General features: G+C 39.4%; 1 long non-coding RNA gene across 1 annotated transcript; it reads left to right on the forward strand.

Moving 5' to 3' along the window:
- Positions 1-4,363: 4,363 nt before the first annotated feature.
- Positions 4,364-7,295, forward strand: LOC126990936 (uncharacterized). Its single transcript, XR_007744931.1, has 3 exons — positions 4,364-4,474; positions 6,779-6,833; positions 7,089-7,295. It is a non-coding gene; the product is annotated as an uncharacterized LOC126990936 (long non-coding RNA).
- Positions 7,296-21,381: the final 14,086 nt, after the last annotated feature.

Genomic DNA, 21,381 nt, shown 5'->3' on the forward strand with positions numbered 1-21,381 from the left:
AGAGCTTTGATCATTCACATGGTAAAATGTTTATTTCTGGGATTTTAATATTTGGATGGATGATGTACATAATCAGTGTAGGAGTGATTTTATTGCTGTTAGATTCTTTATATTGTATAAATAAAGTAAACGATGCTCTCGCCAGATTCTTTATATTGTATAAATAAAGTAAACGATGTAACCTCTCGCTCTGGCCACATGCTTGACCTTGTGCTTTGTGATCCCATGGGTGTTAGCGTCAATCAGTTAGATATTGAGCCAGAGATTACTATATCTCCTTATCATAAGTTAATTACATATATTGTGGATGTGAGTAGAGACTTGAAAATGAAGAAAACTATCACTTTTAGACTTAAGAGTAGCTATGGCCCTGAAGCATTAGTTGATAATGTACTTAACAAATTAACAACTGAAATCCAGAAAAGTTGTCCCCATGAGCACAGCAACAATGTGACAATGGATGGTTGTCTAGTTTGTCTGGTTCACCTTTATAATACTGTACTACAGACTGAATATAACAACATGTGTCCAGTAGTCACTAAAGACATTAAAGTGAGGGAAAACACACCCTGGTTTAATACCGAGATTAAGAATGCCATCAAAACTAGAAAACTTAAGGAAAAGATGTGGCGTAGTTTGCGTACGGAAGATTCCCGCAGTGGTTATGTTAGTGCTTGGAATACTGTGAATATATTAATTAGACAAAGAAAGTGTACTTATTATAGAGAGAAGATTATTGAAGCTGGTTCAGACACTAAACGGCTGTATTCAATCTTAAACACGCTAACGGGTAATAGGAGTAACACTAGAAGGCTTCCAGATGGCTATACTGATGCTGATCTAGCTAATAGATTTATAAACTTCTTCGATGAAAAGATTTAAAAAATTGTTGGTAACTTTCAGGGAGGCTTGGTGATGAAATCAAATTATTTGCCTGATATCCCTATGTTGGCTTGTCATCTTTTCATGATATTAATATTGAGAAGTTACGTGACTTAATGAAAACTATTAAGGTAACGTACTGTGTGAACGATCCGATGCCCCTATCTGATATAGCTAGTGAGAGAGGCTTCTATGAGCTCTTAAAATTTATTTTATGCATTATAAATTCAAGTATCCAGCATTGTGTTTTCCTCAGAGTGAAAAGCTGGGAATTGTCAGGCCCACCTTGAAAAGTAAACTTGATCCTCATATAGACCTGTCTCTAACCTTTCATTTTTGTCTAAGATAGTGGAGAATGTAGTTTTAGTTCAATTTTTGGGATATTTATCGACTATCCATGGCTTACCTGATAAGCAGTCTGCCTATAGGAAGTTATATTTTACATAATCTGCTCTGTGTAGTGTAACAAATGATGTTCTTGCGTGGGAAAGTTTGGAGTACTAATATTACTAATATTACTTTCCATGCAAAATACTTCTTTGTCTTGGCTCTAGTGGCTCTCGCATTCATTCATGGTGGCTTTTTATTTCTGTCTTGTCCTGCTTTTGCCACTGCTATACATTTTTCATAGAATTTATGCATTTTATTTTTATATTTCTCTTACATTTCATCCAATAACCCTCCATCAAGCTCCTGTCACCAGTCTGTTTCATTTATCAAATTTGTAATTTTTTTCACAATCTCTCTTTTCAAAAAATATTATTATTATTATATGAATCAGTGAAAGTGACCTGCCGGAAAGCACAAATGCTATAAGCCAAAAGGCCCAGCGGGCGACACTTCACCGATATCGGAAAATACAGAATGAAGGAGAAAGCAAAGAATAGGAAGATGGAGAAAAATCTAGTAGGTAGCGAGCTAAGAGAGAAGAAAGCCATTCACATGTTCTTTAAATGTTTCACAATTACTAGAATTAATAATCACATTAGTAAGTGTATCCCATAATTTGACGGTCGCTGGGATGAAACACCAGGAATATTGTAATGTATTACATCGGGCAGGCAAGCGACGATGTAATGGTTGGTCGATATTAAACATAATTTTGAAAAAATAAGATAATTATCCCACCAGGCGACGATGCCGAAGATTAATCTCAAGATTCAGAAGAAGAAATTTAATCTGGTTGAACACTATCTAACAGCTTTAAGTGAGACTCGGCTGCAGAAATCCAAACGGAAATATATTTTGGAAAACCAATGGGCTCATCGGTTGTGTCCCTTTTCTCATCACTGTAGCAAATATAGTCGCAATTTAATACAACATGGTCACTTTTACCTTATAGACTTTACACTTTTTAAAGTGCTCACATTTTCCATTGAAGTGATTATCAAATCAAGGGTGGAACTCTGACTTCCTCTAAATCTTTAAGGGATATGCACATATTGAATAAGGAAACAGCCTCCAAGACATTCCAGAAATTTAAATGGAGTACTCATCATTGCCTCTAACAGTATCACATCCAGCCAATTTATAGCTACCTGGAAAATTAAATCAGCCGTTACAAGGATATGATTAGTGTTTAGTTCACTGGCAAGCTTTACTAGTTTCAGCATCTGTTCATCGCTTGGTTTTCTACTGCTTGTGCTTCTACATATTGTATATGTTATATTTATTATATTATATTATTGTATATATGTATGTATATATTATACAGTATATCTGAAAGTGTTTTTATTACTATGTATAGTTTCAGAAAAGACATACCCTACCACATGTCATTATTTTCTCAGTGTCTGTCAAGTTGACATGCAACTTTACTTGACTGGTTGCAGTGAAGCATAATATTGATAATTAAAATTCATCATCAGGTCCAACTGTACTGTTGAGGAGTATGAGTTGGCCTGCAGACAAAGGTTTGCTGAGGACAACATCATGTATGAGCGACTCATCATCTACTTGAGGACCAGAAGGCATGCCTCTGGACTTAAGGGTGCTGAGCAGCAGAAAGTATTGCGATGGGCACGCCAATTCCAGTGGGATGAACAGGGTTAGTGATTGTTTTTGATTGATTATCAGTTTGAAAGTCTGTTTGATGCTATCTGCAATAAACAGAGGCCAAGATTTGAAATTGATTAAAGTGGCTATGTGTTGAAGAATGTACACTTTTGCGGCATTTTGTGTTCATGATTTTCTCTCATCAGCTTATGATGATTTATTTTGATAATGTGATTAGTAGAGGAAAGGGAGAAGGGATTGATTTCATGGCCATGGCTGTAGTATAAGATATGCTATGGTATACTGATTAGAAATAAAGAGATCCCACTATTCATCCTTATATACATAAGAACGTAGGAGTCTGCAAGAGGCCGGTACGCCTATACATGGCAGCTCCTTTGAACCTAACCTCCCGTGTATCTAACCCCACCTAATATCGCTGTCCATGAATTTATCTAATCTATTTTTGAATGTGACAATTGTATTGGCACTCACCACGACTGCTAAGCCTATTCCACTCATCCACCACTCTGTTAGTAAACCAATATTTGCCTATATCCCTGTTGAATCTGAATTTATCCAGTTTCAACCCATTACTTCGTGTCCTGCCCGTTTCTCTTACCAACAAAACCTTATGAATATCCCCCTTATTAAAGCCCTTCATCCATTTATAAACCTCGATCATGTCTCCACGCACCCTTCGCCTTTCTAGAGAATGCAAGTTTAAATGTTTGAGTCTTTCCTCGTATGGCAAGTTTCTCAACCCCTGAATCATCTTAGTCATCCTCCTCTGCACCGATTCTAACATTTTGATATCCATTCTATAGTAAGGTAGGAAAGATATAGGTTGCTGCTTTTATGCCAGTGTCCCTACCCACTGCTTATTAGTGCTAAGGACCAGCTCATTGTCAGAGGTTGTGTCCCAACCACCTGAAGGAGTTAAATTTAATACAACTTTGAGTGACAGGCTCTCTCTAGCACAGGTGCAGGGTTCATGGAAGCAAAGATGAGTGCCAAAGCAAGTTGCAGCTGTGGTTTAAAATCTGAGGTCATTGTCGTGGAGTGGCCTTGTACGGAAGCTTCACTTGCATTTCTCATACTGTGATTATTATGCATTTATAAACAGATCAGAAGCTGTACAGAGTGGACCATGATGGGAAGCCTCGGAAGCTCGTGGTGAGGTCATTTGAGGAGGTTGCTGCTGTGTTATATCATCATCACAGCAGTCCCACTGCAGGGCATAGCGGCTGGGTTACCACTTGTCAGAATGTCTCCCCAGTTTACTATTGGTGAAACATGACCCAGGACATCAAACATTGTGTATGTAAATATTGTTTTGGTATTGCATAAAGTACCTGATCACAAGTAGTGCATCTTTACAGAAAGTTGATACAGTTAAAATGATTGTTAGCTAATTCAATACTCTCCAGAATTGTTTTGCTGAATCCTCAAGCAATTTTCTCAGTTTTCACATTTGTTTTCTAGATTGAAACATGTAGTAAGTGCCAGCACTACACGCCAATGAAGACAAAGGCCCCAGAGATGCGTCCCATAAAGGTGAAGGAGCCGTTGGAACTTATAGGAGTCAACTTGGTCGGTGAGGATCAGTTATGTGAAAAGTGTTATCGGGTGGTTTGTCTTGGGGTTTCTTTTAAAAATGGTACAAGTATTAGGTAAGCAAAAAAGTTCAGAAATCAAATGTACATATATTCCAACACTCACTCTCACACACACTCACTCTCACACAGACACAGAATTCCTAACTCTTTGAATTTGTCTTCTCGCGAATTTATAATAGCACAAGGGAAAACTGTTAGTTATTTTAACATTCATAAGGTTTTGTTGGTAAGAGAACCGGGTAGGACACGAAATAATGGGTTAAAACTGGATAAATTCAGATTTAACAGGGACATAGGCAAAAATTGGTTTACCAACAGGGTTGTGGATGAGTGGAATAGGCTTAGCAGTCATGTGGTGAGTGCCAATACAATAGTCACATTCAAAAACAGATTAGATAAATTCATGGACAGCGATACTAGGTGGGGTTAGATACACGGGAGCTTAGGCTCAAAGGAACTGCCTTGTATAGGCCTACCGGCCTCCTGCAGATTCCAACGTTCTTATGTTCTTATTAGGCTCACATTTCTCATACACAAAAATACAACAAATGAGTGATTCAAAGTTAGATTTTGAAGCTGAAATCGCACTATCTCTGCTCAAGCTTAAATTTGCATGATCCCTTCAAAAACTTATCCCTAGCATAATTGTAGAACTCCCTTGCACACACATATATGCATGCATACCTATATACATGCTTTTGTCCAAGTATAGTTACTGTTGTAGGTCACGAGACAGGTCAGATACCATTTTGATGTCTTGTGGGCCTTTTCTGGGTTGTGCTTTTGGAATGCCTGGTTTTGGTTGCAACTCTCATCTGTATCTCTCTATATAGGTTGTTCTTCTCCATCTGATGCTAAACTCCTATAACATTCCAAGTGGAGCCTTCACATTGTATGAAACCTCTCTTAGTTTTCATACAATGTCTTACCAATTTAATCAATCTCTCAGGAACCATCTGCCTTTTTTTAACTCTGTCAAATTCCTTGCTTAAAACTTTGTACATATGTGAGTTACCTCAAATGCCAGCCGTCTTACTCTTTTGGGTTTACTTTATGATAATTGTAAATATGAGAAGAACAATGCTTTCTAATGCATGATAGTTAGCTCTCATTGTTGTTCATGAAACACAATAATTCTCTCTCTCTCTCTCTCTCTCTCTCTCTCTCTCTCTCTCTCTCTCTCTCTCTCTCTCTCTCTCTCTCTCTCTCTCTCTCTCTCTCTCTCTCTCTCTCTCTCTCTCTCTCTCTCTCTCTCTCTCTCTCTCTTCTGGGTTATAATGCACTTTCTCTTTGCCTGAATAATTTGATCTAGCATGGGTGATTTATCTAGCTTTACCTAGTGTCTGCACAAGCTAATGTAATTGGTTATGTTGGGTTTTGATGGCTTTGCATGATGTATTTTTTGCTTCCTGCTTTATTAAACTATCCAGGTCCAATGGCTGTTAGTGATGAAGGCTACAGGTACATTTGCACGTTTGTCGACTTCTACACAAAGTTTGTCGACTTCTTCCCACTTAGAGATAAGACAGCTTATGGGGTGTCCAGGTGCATACGCTCCTTTATCCACAGGTAAATTTTTATCATTAGTTTCCGCACTTGGATGAATTATTTACTGCCATGTCATCACTACTTATGAATGTAATTTCAAATAGTCAGTTTGGATGCTAAACATTCCATCTTAGAAAAAAGTATCCTGATGTAAAGATTAATTCAGTTTTCATTGTTTTCCTTTGAAGTTTACCTCATCATCACCGTGACAGATTTTTTGCCTTCAAAAAAAGATGCGAACATTCAACAATCTGATGTAATAAACAAAACATATTCATCATTGGTAGGATCATTTAAAAAAAATTCTGTCATACAATCCATCCACGATATTTTCCCTATTTTGAATATTAGTGAAACGGAATGAGTCCAAACTAATGAGTTTGCTACTGGTAATCATTATTTCTTTAATCATGTATTACCACAGTTGTTTTGAGGTTGCAGCATGTTTTCTCATCAATGCATGTAAAAGTCCGTGCAGTCGTGCCATATATTTCTCTGTTTGTTGCTTCTCACAACTGTTTTATTTCATCAAATCTATTTCAATTAAAAGTTCACTTTAGTTCTTGTATAAAAGTTCTTTGCCTTGCCATATTGTTTGCACTAATTATGAAATATAATCATACCAGACATTGTCATTACCATCAATTGATTATGTTTAGGCATAATATAAGAATGTGATACAAAAGTTGCAATTTTTTTTTTTTTTCATGTGTAATGACATTTGCTTTCCTTAGGTGGGGCAAGCCTGCAAGGATCCTGACTGATCAGGGACGTGAGTTTTGTTCCTCGGTAAGTCTTTATGTTACTGTTATTTCTGTTTTAATTCTTGGAATGGTCATCAGGATGTAATGTTATATTCAGGTATGCCTGAGAGGTGCATTATTACCAATACAGTCGTCAGAGGAGGACATTTACATCATCTAATGCTTCGTTAGCTCTAAGATGCTGAACAAACCTCAGGTATTATTAACACTGCAAACAACTGATACTATTATAACATCTGTTGTATTACTGCTGCTGCTGTGACCTCTTCATTCCCCACAGATCAACGACGAACTCTGCAAGTTCTACGGGATCCTGAGGAGTATCACGTCTGCCTACCATCCGCAGACTAATGGACTGGCAGAGAGAATTAACCAGACTCTGGAGACCAGGCTTTCCAAGCTCTGCAACGCGACCAAGACTATCTGGCCAAACTTCCTGGATGAAGTCGCCTATAGCATCCGCACCCAAAAGCAGCGGACCACCGGGTTCACACCTTTCCAGTTGATGTTTGCTCGTGAGCACCGGCCACTTCACCAGGTAACCACCAGTGTTTGAATTAATAGAAGAAATCATCTCCTATTGGTTCCATTAAAATATGAAGTGATCACAAGCCAAAAAAATATGAAAAGTTGTTCTTGTGCCTAATGACCGTAATTCCAGTTCAATTTATTGAAATAATTCTTTTTAGGAAGAAAATACATTTGCTCCTGAGGCTTCTGCACAAACAGAGGGAAGGAGTACCACACCATAGGTAAGTAGAAAGTAGATTCATATGTAATGTGCAAATTCTGGAAGAAAAGTGTATATCTCACAAGAATTGAAGAATATGTCTAGTACCTCTCAAGTAATCTTCTTTTGCTGTTTCTTTTTGTTTCAGTTCTCTGAAGAACTTATTGAACTGCCCTCTTCCGAGGACATTGCGGAGTGTGTCAATGAGCAGGACCAGAGGCGTGAAGAACTGTACTCCAAGGTCTGGCTGAAGACGTCATGTGTTATATTTCTTGATGCTAATGTTCTTAAGTCTGGCAATAGTACCGAAGAAAAATACCATAACTTTTACATTGATGCTATAATTTATGTTTCAGCATAGTACATTCATTGCTAGACTGACTCTGCTTTAGCCCGACTTTATACGGTCTCCAAACTATTTCAGTGTAATGACTGCAGATATATGGCCAGATTAAACACTCGACGTTGACTCCAATTCAAGTCCTGCTACATAGGATCATTCTTTCATCCATATTGTACCATACATTACAAGCATCTTTTGCACAAGGAAATTTATATTTCAGTACAATCAATCCGGTCATCATAGTGCTATCAATGCTTATGCTTTTACTTTTATTATGCAGCGGGAACAGAGAGCTGAAGCAGCCCAAGAAAAGCAGAAGGCTGAGTACAGGAACAGGAAAGCAAGAGGAGTGAAGACCTTCAACTTCTGTGTAGGGATGAAGGTTCTTAAAAGAAACCTTCGCAATGAGACTCGGAAGGGTGGGAAAATGGAGCAGAAGTGGACTGGTCCATACAAGTGAGTACTGATGTTAAAAGGAACTGTATTTTTGTGTGTGCTCCATTTTTGTCATTTAGGTTTCTGTAACCTACTGACACTCAACAGAGTCCTTGACATCGACTCCTCAAACCGTGTGGCCCTTGAGACTGTGAGTAATGGGAAGAAGCTCAAGAGCCGTACTCCATACAACAACCTGAGGCCATTCCTCCAGAGCCAGTTGCACTGTGGCAGGTGTGTACAGCTATTACCAGTTGTGCGGTTGTGATGTGGTGTTCCTTTCTTATTTAACTATATGTTCATACTTCATGTGCTTATTATGCTTTACTTTGATAAGTAAGTAATTTTCATTGCATATGGTTTGAGCTGTCAACTTGTTGTAATTTATGGCTGTGTTTGCATGTAATGTTAAGCATTTTTGTAACAAGTGTAGAAAAATCTTGAACATGTAATGATAGCAGGTAATTATCATAGTTTTGTGTTTGACTAACCTGCATATAGCTTGTACTGAGGTGTAATTACAGTAATCACTCATAGGTGAGTATTTTTTTCCCAGCCCATCAATATATAATTGAAAATCATTCATTCTATTTATATTCATATACAGGGTGTCCTGTGAGGAATGTTTTGTGTGTGTGTGTGAAGGAAGGACTTACTGTTTAGGTATTCTCTTGAGTATTATAAAGCAGCCACGGCACTCCCGTTAGCCGTAACAGAGCTCGTATAATGAACACCATGTTTGCATATTCCACGTTGCTGTATGTATGCGGCATTGAAATGAGCGTAACAACTTAACAAAATTACAAAAAAAAGCAGCACACTTTCCCTCCTCGCGTGAGTGGCCGACCAGTGATGGTTGACAGTAAACTGTCTGTTTGTCTGTCTGTCTGCCTGCCCACACAGCTGAACAGTGTTGTCATAGTTCCCAATGTTTTAGCTACTGATTATTTTTACTACATTTCCTGTCATTAAGTTCTCTTTTCATTGCACTGAGTATAAATGGAAACATCATCATCATCATTTCATCGACGCCTGCTCCTAGGAGCTCCCAGAAAAGGATGGCCATGGCAGAAGAGCTTCCAACTTTCTCTATCCAGACTCTATCCTTGCCTCCTCAAAGCTCCCCACTGATTTTTCACCCCTCTCCCTCACATACTCTTGCATCCTATCTCTCCATTTCACTGGAGGTCGTCCTCTAGCATTCCCTCCCTCTATCTCACTCACATACACCCTTCTGGTAATCTGCGTTTCTCAACAGTTGAATGCTTAATGAAAAACCTAGTGAGTGTAACAGCACAATGATTATTTGTTACTATGAGGTAATCTCCATGAAACTCACGACTGTCACCTCGAGGTGACATTGGGCATACACTCAACAATTCAGTCTTTTTTCCACTGAGTGTGGTTCATTGTTTTCTGGTTTCAGTTTGACTCGTCATGAGATTGCAACAATACTTGAGGTTGTAATGAAGAATTAGATACACCTGTTAAGTGTTTTGAATATCTATAATTCAATTATGATAAATTTTCTTGTGGCTGAGTGGTTAGCGTGCGGGCCCCACGTGCACAGCGTTCTGAACGACGCTATTTCGAATCTGCCACTAACACCTGGGATTTTCAGTCACCACCAAGTGGCTTAAGACTACTCCCATGCTGTCATGAAGACCACCCATCAACCCACACTATAGAAAAAAAGTCCAAGTCATTCAGGAATGAGCTCTTGTGTTGAGCATGAGCCAAGAAAAGATGGCGCCACTATAAACACTTGCCTGCACCAAGATGGGCTGGGGCCGACCACCAGGCCCCTCAAGATAGCCTACCGGTGCTACAGGCTCCTATGTAAAAAAAATATAATAATATAAAAAAGAAACAAAATCTCCCACAAATATTCTTTGAATAAAAATTCATGTACTAAACATAACTCACAAAGAAATGAAGGTGTTCATTTCTGTTCTGTTGTTGAGAGTACTTGACACCTAAGTACATTCGCATTTTTAGCGAATCAAAACCGGATGTGAACAATTAATATGTTTCAAGCAATTATTAGAAGGAACATATTCTCTGAAATTCATCACTATCTCCACACTTGTGACACTTTAGATCTGCTGGGAGTCGGCAAATTGGGGATGTCAACGAGATGTCCAGGTGGTGGGGGTGTAGAGAGGAGAGTACACTAGATGGTAAGGAAGACCATGATGGTGTACGCACAAAAGTGCCCTGCAGGAAAGCCAGAGTTGCTGAGTTTCATGACCTAACCACTAACCAGTCAGGTGTCGGAAATGTAAAGCTGTTCTCCGTGTTCACAGTTGGTGTGCTCTCATACAAAACAAGAGTCTGCGGCACTTAGTAAAAGGAAGCTCTTCATTGCAATTTGTCCACTATTCATGGAATAATGATATTTTCCTATAAAATGCTTTTGTATGTGAGTTATGTATTTATTTATGTTCTAATAGAATTATGCTAAAAACACATAACTTAATAATGAAAGGAGACATGTTGACATGAATACAGAAAAAATATCTGGAATATAAAGAATTTTTTAAATTTTTTTAACAACGACTTTGTTGTGTCATTGCCCAATGTTACCTCTAGGTGACACCCTTTTTGTGCAAAAAGTAAAATATATCGAAGAAAAAGTTCTCCGTAAAAGTTACTTAAAATTGTATTACCAAATATATATATTGTAATTGGACAAAGAAAACTTGATAAAATATGATATGGGCTTTCTTGGGTTAATAACAGCGACTCACCACTGATATTAGGAGACTTTAACCTCCCCCATATCGACTGGGTAACACTGTCAGGTACAGAAGGAGTCACATAGAATGATCGAATTTTCAGAAAATTACCTAAGCCAAATGGTATCTGAACCAACTTGACAAAATAACTTACTAGACCTTGTTATAGTAACCCTAGATAGGTTCTTGTGATCATAAATCAGTGCTCATCGACATTAGAGCTCGAACAACAGTGATTGAAAATAAATTAAAGGTGCCAAACATCAAAAGAGCTAATTTCGTAGAAACTTCTTATTCGAGAATAAAGATGTAATACTTCCGCTCTACAGTAGTTTAGTCAGACCCCACTTGGAAAATGCTTTATAGTTTTGGTCTCCCCACCATGCAAAGGACATTGCTAAATTAGGTGTTAGTGTCGGGCAACGAAAATGATCCCTTCCTTGCACAACAAACCCTACGAAGAGAGAGGCTTTCCACCCTTAACATGTTCTCTCATGAGAAACGACGCCTCCGAGGAAAAGTGATCGAATGTTTTAAAATACTTGATGGTTTAACAAATGTAGACAGATCAACATTGTTTATGATCGATGACACTTTGCGTACGAGGAACAATGGCATACAACTCAAATGTAAATTCAGACTGCACCAAATTTTTTTTCACTAACGTTGTAGTGCGGGAATGGAATAAGCTCCCACCGTCAGTGGTCCAGTGTAACACGATTGACTCCTTCAAAAACAAGCTTGACCGTCACTTCCTTCAACTTAATATCAACTAGAGTTGAAATGCATCATTTTAGAGCCTTCTGATTAATGTAGAATCACTTAGGCTTAAGGACAGACCACCTAGTCTGGACCATGGGGTCTGTGTGGTCTGATTTTCTATGTAAATCTCTCTCTCTCTCTCTCTCTCTCTCTCTATGACGTAACCAAATAACTGGACGTAGTCTATCTTGATTTCCAGAAAGCGTTTGATAAAGTCCCGCATCATAAATTACTTTACAAATTAAAGCAAATAGGTATTGACGGTCAAGTAAACCAATGGATCGCGAATTGGTTGAGCAACAGACAACAAAGAGTAGTGATTGACGGATTTAACTCAGAGTGGGCGCCGGTCACTAGTGGCGTCCCTCAGGGCTCGGTTCTTGGCCCAGTGCTCTTCATTATTTACATCAACGACGTGGATGTTGGACTCAATAACTGCATTAGTAAATTTGCAGACGACACAAAGATTGGTAACTCGGTTCTCACTGACGAAGACAGGCAAAGCCTCCAAGAGGAGTTGCACAAAATTTCAGCTTGGTCGGATAGATGGGAGATGCCCTTTAACGTAGACAAGTGCCAGGTACTTCAAGTTGGAACGAGGAATAACAAGTTCGATTACGAAATGCGCGGCGTTAAACTCAAAAGCGTTCAATGCGTCAAGGACTTGGGGGTCAAAATCGCATCAAACCTCAAATTCTCACAGCAATGCATCGATGCAGCAAATAAAGCGAACAGAATGTTGGGCTTCATTATAAGAAACTTTTTATTTAAGAATAAAGATGTAATACTCCCGCTCTACAACAGTTTAGTCAGACCCCACTTGGAATATGCGGTACAGTTTTGGTCTCCCCACCATGCAAAGGACATTGCTAAATTTGAAGGTGTTCAGCGTCGGGCAACAAAAATGATCCCTTCCTTGCGCAACAAATCCTACGAAGAAAGGCTTTCCACCTTTAACATGTTCTCTCTTGAGAAACGTCGCCTCCGAGGAAAACTGATCGAATGTTTTAAAATACTTAATGGTTTCACGAATGGAGACAGAACAAAATTGTTTATGATCGATGACACTTTGCGCACGAGGAACAATGGCGTAAAACTCAGATGTAGACAAGTAAATTCAGACTGCACCAAATTTTTGTTCACCAACGTTGTAGTGCGAGAATGGAATAAGCTCCCACCATCAGTGGTCCAGTGTAACACGATTGACTCCTTCAAAAATAAGCTCGGCCGTCACTTCCTTCAACTTAATATCAACTAGAGTAGAAATGCAACGTTTTGGAGTCTTCTGATTAATGTAAAATCACTTAGGTTTAAGGACAGACCACCAAGTCTGGACCATGGGGTCTGTGTGGTCTGATTTTCTATGTAAATCTATGTAAATCTCTCTCTCTCTCTCTCTCTCTCTCTCTCTCTCTCTCTCTCTCTCTCTCTCTCTCTCTCTCTCTCTCTCTCTCTCTCTCTCTCTCTCTCTCTCTCTCTCTCTCTCTCTCTCTCTCTCTCTCTCTCTCTCTCTCTCTCTCTCTCTCTTATATACACTGGATATATCTTTTTGCTAGTTTATTTTGTTTCATTATTTTCTTCTCATTTTATTTATTTATATATAGATATATATATATATATATATATATATATATATATATATATATATATATATATATATATATATATATATATATAAATAAATAAATAAAAGGAGAAGAAAATAATGAAACAAAATAAACTATATATCAGCGTATATAATGGAGAGTATTGGCTTTTCCAATACTCTATGCCCCTATCCACCCAGCAGTGAATCAGTACCAAGTATTAATTGGGAGTTGTGTCCCGTCTCCTGGGATCTGTTCCCTTCTTTAATTCCTTCCCCTCCTGTCTCTCTCCGGCATACGACCATAGATGTTGCGCCGACTAAACAAACTTTCCAACTTTTCCTCTAACACTCCTCTCGCTCCTTTCTCTCACAAACTTCAGCACTCAGTCCTCCCATTTCACTGGGGGTCGTCCTCTTGCAATCCTACTGGTGAACGTCCTCCTCATCTTTTCACTCTCAGCATCCTTTTTATGGCCAAACCATCTCAGGGTACTGCGTTTAACCCTCTCAATCTTTCCACGTTTCATACCTTCGTCTGTACTTGACATACCTACTATAATTGTTATATATACTTTCGTTACTTTCACCATCTATTCTCCTTCCCCCATAATCTCTTCTTAGGAATCATATTTCTACTGCCTGTATCCTGGATCTTTGGCTTTCATTTCCTGCCCACGTCTTACTTGCATAAGGGATCATTGGCACAATTATTCCATCACACAATCTCTTTTCACTGTCATGTCAACTGTCCTTTCATCATACTCTCCAGGGACCCAATCACTCTTCTCCCTGTACAGATCTTTCTCTGGTCTCACCTTCCATGCTTCCATGTTTGCACAGGATCAAACCTAGATACTGAAATTCATTCACCTCCTACATCCTTTTTCCATTCAGCTTAATATTACATTCTTTTGGACATTCAACTTTCACCCTGTATAAACAATTAATATTAACCACTTCACTCCTACTTCTCTCAAATACCAACACCTTACTTCTGTTGCTGGGAAGCAGTCCTGTGAAGGACCTGTCATATGTGTTGACTAACCTCCATTGCAGTTCTTTAGTCAGGCACTTGACCGCTGACACATACTGGGCGACAATGAGTGGCTTAGCATCCATGACACCCTCGCCATGAGCGGCTAATACTCCTTAGAGGAGGGGGACCCAGAGCTGGTGTTCAGTAATCTTTCAAATTTCATGTTCATGATTTGAGAATGATTTCCTAAGCATTTCCGATGATTATTTCTCATCTTTGTTATAGTGTACAGACGGGGCTTATTTATAACATGTTCATGAAAAGTGAAATATTTTCAATGCTTTCCTCTTCACCCCATTCTTCAATATATATTTTTTTTCAGCAAAGGAAGCAGCTCCAGGGTAAAAATAGATTTAAACAAAAAAACACCCTGCTATTCGCTGCCCCTGCAAAAAGATCGAGTGTCAATTATGGAAGGAGAGCCGTTGCGATACTCTCCTCTTGAAAGAGCTCAAGTCATAGGCAGGAGGAAATACAGATAAAGGAAGGCTGTTCCAGAGTTTACCAGTAGAAGGAATGAAAGATTGAGGATACTGGTTAACTCCTGCATAAGTGATATGGATAAAAAAGGATGAGCTACAGTAGAAAGTCGGGTGCATCAGGGCAGCAGGAGGAGGGGAGGCATGCAGTTAGTAAATTCAGAAGAGCAGTGAGCATGAAAGTAGCGATAAAAGATAGAAAGTGAAGCAATATCGGGGTGGAGTTTGAGGGGAGGAAGCTTGCGAGAAAAAGCAGGGCAGTTGTCAAGACAATGAGCCTTCGACTCCACTGTCCAAAAGGGACATGAGTGGATTCCCCCACATGTGAGATGCATATTCCGTATGGGGACGGACAAGGCCCTTGTAAATATATAGCAACTGTGAGGGAGAAAAGATCTGGCCAAGACAGTACAGAATACCTAACCTCGAGGATGCTGATTTAGTAAGAAAGGAGCTATGGAGTTTCCAATTCAGATTTTTAGATAGGTAAAGGCCAAGAATATGAATTGTGGATGAAAGGGACAGTTGAGTGTTGTTGAAGAATAGGGGATAGTGATTTGGAAGGTTGTGTCAAGATGATAGGTGAAGAAATTGAGTTTTTGAGGCATTGAGGGAAACCAAGTTTCTTTTGCCCCAATCGGAAATGATAGTAAGGTCAGAGGTTAATCGCTCTGCAGCTTTTAATCTAGTCCTGCAATTCCTGTCTTCCCAGCCAATCTTACCTTTGTTTCTTGTACTTCAGTCAAGGACTTCCCTTGAGAGGGAACTTGTCTAACTCCAGATTTTTTTTTTTTCTTTTTCAGTACTGTCAACTTGAATGTGGACCATCAGTTTGAAAATAATGCAGTTTTTGTGCTCTTCCGCTGTCTTATCCATAACACCTATATCATCGCACACAAAAGTTTAAGTTCTGAGGACAATGTTTGTGTGCACACTTGCATTTACATACTCTTACCAGAACAACTTTCATGAACAGTTTATAAATGATTACTGCTGAAATAAAGTCAATGAATTATTATAATAGGGCTGAATCAAACATTCCTTTTGTCAGGATCAAAATCATGATTGTTTCTCCTTTGATCTTGTAGAATTCTAAACTGTAGCAGTAATAGCATCAAGTGGATATGAGGTATATAATACTTAAGAGTTTGTTTAAGTTTTTGTATTGCACTAATGGAATCTGCTTGTTTAATGGACGAGTACAGTGTATGGTTTACTAATCTCGATTGTCTAAAAGTATTATACAATGAAATCATAAGTCTCACCAAGGTAAATGCGTTTAGGTAACAAAGGAACTTTTTGTATTTAGTGTATGCTCGCCATGCAAGAAGCTGTTACTACGTGTCACTGGACTACGTGCTCTAGTATGGTTCAATAAAGAATAATGTTTCTAGTGTATTCATTATTTAGATTTCAGAAACTGTCTTCCACATGCTAGCATATCCAGTTTGTACCCCTTTTCGTTGGAGAAAGTCTGCAATCAGCATTTCACAACTTCCCTCCCCAGCCTAACTCCTCTACTTGCTAATGAATTAGGTAAGTGCACATTGTAGGTACTTCTTTGAATAAAAAGGATTTATCTTCATGGTTTCTGGACCTTGATTTTCTTACTCTTGAGTAGTTTGAATGTGGAGGTCAATTACTTATTCGTCTCCAACATATCTTACTCAATCATTTCAGAAAAAAACAGAACCAGCACAGTTCTTAAAGGAGGGGCAGAACATTGATCAAAGTTTGCCGCTAAAATGCGATGTAACACAATGGGTAAGTTGTCTAATATAGTGTGCCAGCCAAAGTTAATTATTTTTATTTTTACTTATGCGGGCATTATATGTTATAATCAGGCATCCATACCAGATCAATCAGTTTTAGAGTAAAGGAAAAGTTTGGGTGGATGCCACCCTGAACTTTGACTTTCAGGGTCAAACAGCATAAACAGGTAGTTTTTTATTCAATAAAATCAAAGTATGTTTGGTAATTTTAGTCTTTAGGGTTATATGTTGTTTGAAGTATAATGCATGCAAGCCATGTAATTATTCTACACATTATCACAGTTAAATACTACATATAAAAAAAACACTTAAAAAATTATGTTTGTCACAAACACGGTAGTACTCTTTCCTTTTCAGTAATTTCAATTAATACAAATATGCTATGCCTTTATGGACTAAATAAACTATACAACTTCTGGGACTGCTGGGTTACAACAGGCTACTGCATCACAGGCGCAGCCAGAGAACACTTGAGACCTTTACTGAAGCAGGAGCATTGAGTTGTCCTACATTTGGATTTGCATGCACAGGTCACAAGCTGAAGACAAGCATCTGGGATAAGAGGAAGTGCTCTCCACACAGGAACCAGGAAACTTTTTTTTCCTTTATCCAAACTGATGCGTCCAGTGGAGATGATATCTGGATGTGTTCCTGATCTGCTTGCAGCCAAATCTTTGCCTGGTAATTGGTACATAAAATGTGCAGTTTCAGTGCATCCCTAGCTGGAGGCAACATCTCAAGGTCATTCATGGCCTTAAAGAGCTGGAGCCTGGCTTGGTTAACATTTAATAATACAGAAGAACCATAGAGGAGGCACACAAACTGCTCAATTGGTGCAAGTTCTCCATCACGGCCAGTTCCACTAACCAGGAGTGGTTGACTATGGAAAGTTGCTCAACGTGTCTTCTTGCCATGGCCACTGTAAGCAGAGTTTGTGTCACATCGTGTTAGACCATGAAAACCGAGCAGGTCTTCCCTAATAGGTCGTGGGAGTCGCTCAGATACTGTGTGTATTGGATAGCATTTCCTCTTCCTTGTTGTTCCAGAGATCATCCATACCTCTGCTGCCTTGCCTGGACTTGATAAACAGCCTTTCATAGCCTTCAGTGGCTGCCTCACATGAATGGAGAGTCAGTCTTGTATCAACTTCATGATTTCCTTGAAGTCGGACAGTTTGCCTACTTGTTGATCTGGCTTCAGTAGCAGTAGAGAATCCACCTCCAGTCACAAGCTCAAAGCTAGCTGGAAGATCCACACCCTTCTGCATGATTGCCTCAGACAGGTACCTGGCAAGATCTGCCTTGTTTTCTTCCCAGGCAATGAAACTACTCCAGACCTGAAGAAGTGGAACATCTGGGTCATCAGTGGTCTGGCGAATCAAGTTTCCTCTTGCCCACTCGCTTTGATCGAGTAGCAGTCTTGATTGATTCCTCTCCAATAGAGCGGTCAAACACTACATCAACTCTCGTTATGCGTTCTCCAAATTGGTGTCACATTGCATATAAAGACCTCAGCATAGTCACCAAATGTTTGGCACCCATGAGGCTTTCCTAGTGTCTGGATAAGTGCATGTCCATCAATCAGCACACAGGTCTTCATGTCAACAACTGAGACCTCTATGGGTACACTTATTCCAGACATCAGAGGATACTGACATGGTCTGCCTTTGGTGTTGAGTTCATCTAACCTCCAGGCTTGGCTAAGGACAGGGGACAGCTCATGCTTGAGAATATAGATTCCATTTCCACTGATCGACCTGCAGTGACAGCATTCAGTAATCACTGCAACAGTTTTTTGTCAGCAATTGATAAATTTCTGCACACACTACTGAGTGGAAATGGCTACTTTGTACATATCTGAAAAAAAAAATGAGTGGTGCCTTCTGAGAGCAGCATGGAGCTGTAGCTACACTTCCATCAATAAGTCGTTGTTTAGCATTAGCTATGATATATTGTTTGCCTCGATCCTCAGCAGTGAGGAGACCAGTGACCACATCAAATGGTGCAATGTCTTTGGTTGCTAATGAAACATGAGGTTCACTTCTCACAATTTCCCCAGAATTATACATTGCCTTAATGTGTGCCAGCTCTTTTTACTTGTTATTCCTGCTACTATGTATCCTAAAATGCATAAATTGTTTATATTTTTATAATGTAACTGCCTAGGAACACTGAAATAAATATGATTGCGCAATTTTTTTTTTCTTTAAGAACATAAGAACATAAGAACATAAGAACGCAGGAGTCTGCAAGAGGCCGGTAGGCCTGTACGAGGCAGCTCCTTTGACCCTAAGCTCCCGTGTATCTAACCCCACCTAATATCGCTGTCCATGAATGTATCTAGTCTATTTTTGAATGTGACAATTGTATTGGCACTCACCACATGACTGCTAAGCCTATTCCACTCATTCACCACCCTGTTAGTAAACCAATTTTTGCCTATGTCCCTGTTGAATCTGAATTTATCCAGTTTAAACCCGTTACTTCGTGTCCTACCCGGTTCTCTTACCAACAAAACCTTATGAATGTCTCCCTTATTAAAGCCCTTCATCCATTTATAAACCTCGATCATGTCTCCACGCACCCTTCGCCTTTCTAGAGAATGCAAGTTTAACTGTTTGAGTCTTTCCTCGTATGGCAAGTTTCTCAACCCCTGAATCATCTTAGTCATCCTCCTCTGCACCGATTCTAACATTTTGATATCCATTATATAGCAGGGTGACCAGAACTGAACCGCATAGTCAAGATGAGGTCTAACTAATGCTAAATATAGTTTGAGGAAGACTTCGGGGCTTCTGTTGCTTACGCTCCTTGAAATAAATCCCAGTACCCTATTAGCTCGATTTCTAGCTTGAATGCATTGTGCCCTTGGACGGAGATCAGAGCTCATTAAGACCCTAAATCCCTCTCACTTTTAGACCTACTTATGAGAGTGTCATTTAAGCAATAGTTATGTGAGGGGTTGTTCCTACCTACACTCAGAATACTGCACTTCCCTACATTGAACTCCATCTGCCATTTATCCGCCCAGTCATATAATCTGTTGAGTTCACCTTGGAGAATACTAGCGTCCTGATCCGACTCAATTACTCTACCGATCTTGATATCATCTGCAAATTTACTAACATCACTACTAATTCCTGTATCTAAGTCATTGATATAAATAATAAACAAAAGTGGACCTAATACCGAACCTTGTGGGACCCCACTCGTAACACATCCCCAGTCAGATCTTGTACCATTGATTTGCACTCTTTGCTTCCTATTGCTAAGCCACGCCTTGACCCAGTTCAAAACTTTACCCTCTACTCCGTGAGCCTGTAATTTAAGCAACAGTCGTTGGTGAGGAACTTTGTCAAACGCTTTACTAAAATCAAGATAGATTACATCATAATTTTCATCTCTGTCAACCGCCTCAAATACTTTATTGTAGAAGGACAAGAGATTGGTGAGGCATGACCTACCTTTTGTGAACCCATGCTGCGAGTCGTGAATTAAGCTATGTTTCTCTAAATGCTCCCGAATGTTCCTGGCTATTATGGACTCCAGCATCTTCCCTATAACCGATGTTAAGCTAATTGGGCGATAGTTTGAAGCAACTGACCTGTCCCCTTTTTAAAAATCGGCGTCACATTAGCTACTTTCCATAGGCTCGGCACATAGCCAGTATTTACCGACATCTTAAAGATGTCGGTTAGTGGGTCACTGATTATATCACCTAGCTCCTTTAATACCCTCGGAAATATCCCGTCAGTACCTGGCGACTTGTTCTTCTTAAGCTTATCTATCTCATCCTGAACTACTTGCCTGGTAATGATTATATCCCTCAATTTATCGCCATCCCCGCCCTCGTACACCTGAACTCTTTCCGGTATAGTCGTTCGATCCTCCTGTGTGAATACTGAAAGGAAGTAGTCGTTCAACAATGTGCTCATATTTTCGTAATTTTCTACTAGCTCCCCTGTGTTTGATTTCAGCGGTCCAATTTTCTCCCGTGTTTTGTTCTATACATCTGAAAGAAGCCCTTAGGATTACTTTTCGCCTCACTTGCTACTTTGACCTCATAGGTCTTTTGTGCTCTCCTGGTGGTTTTCTTAACTAATCTAGATAGTTCGACGTACCGGCCCCTGAGATGTGTTTCCCCATTCTTTATTTTCTGATAAATTCCCTTCTTTAACCCAATCTCGTGTTTTAGTCCACGAGTCATCCACTTAGGATCATTGTTTTCTTTTCTAAGTGTTCGCTGTGGTATATGCTGTTCTTGCCCCTCTACTATTACTCTAACTAAATTATTGTAAGACATTTCTACCTGGTTCTCCTGGCTCTCCAATCCGCAGTTCTGGCCCTCATGAATCCCTAAATTATCCCAGTTTACCCCTTCAAGATGTCTTCGAAGCCCCTCGTAGTTTGCTCTTCTAAAATCTGGCACTAACACTGGGTTTGGATCGCGGGTTACCGCCCAGTCTAAGCTAAAACGAACCGTTCTGTGATCACTATTTCCTAACTCTCCGCCCACCTCCAACTCACGTAGCAAGTTCCCATTATTGGTTAGGACTAAGTCTAATATGTTATCTCCTCTGGTAGGCTCAGTAACTACCTGCTTAAGGAAATTATCTTGTATAACTTCAAGAAAGTCCTCGGCTTCCAGGTCACCCACTAGATCTTCCCAGTCTATATTCCTATAATTAAAG

This window comes from Eriocheir sinensis, unplaced genomic scaffold (genome assembly GCF_024679095.1).
Source record: "Eriocheir sinensis breed Jianghai 21 unplaced genomic scaffold, ASM2467909v1 Scaffold226, whole genome shotgun sequence".
Lineage (NCBI taxonomy): Eukaryota > Metazoa > Arthropoda > Malacostraca > Decapoda > Varunidae > Eriocheir > Eriocheir sinensis.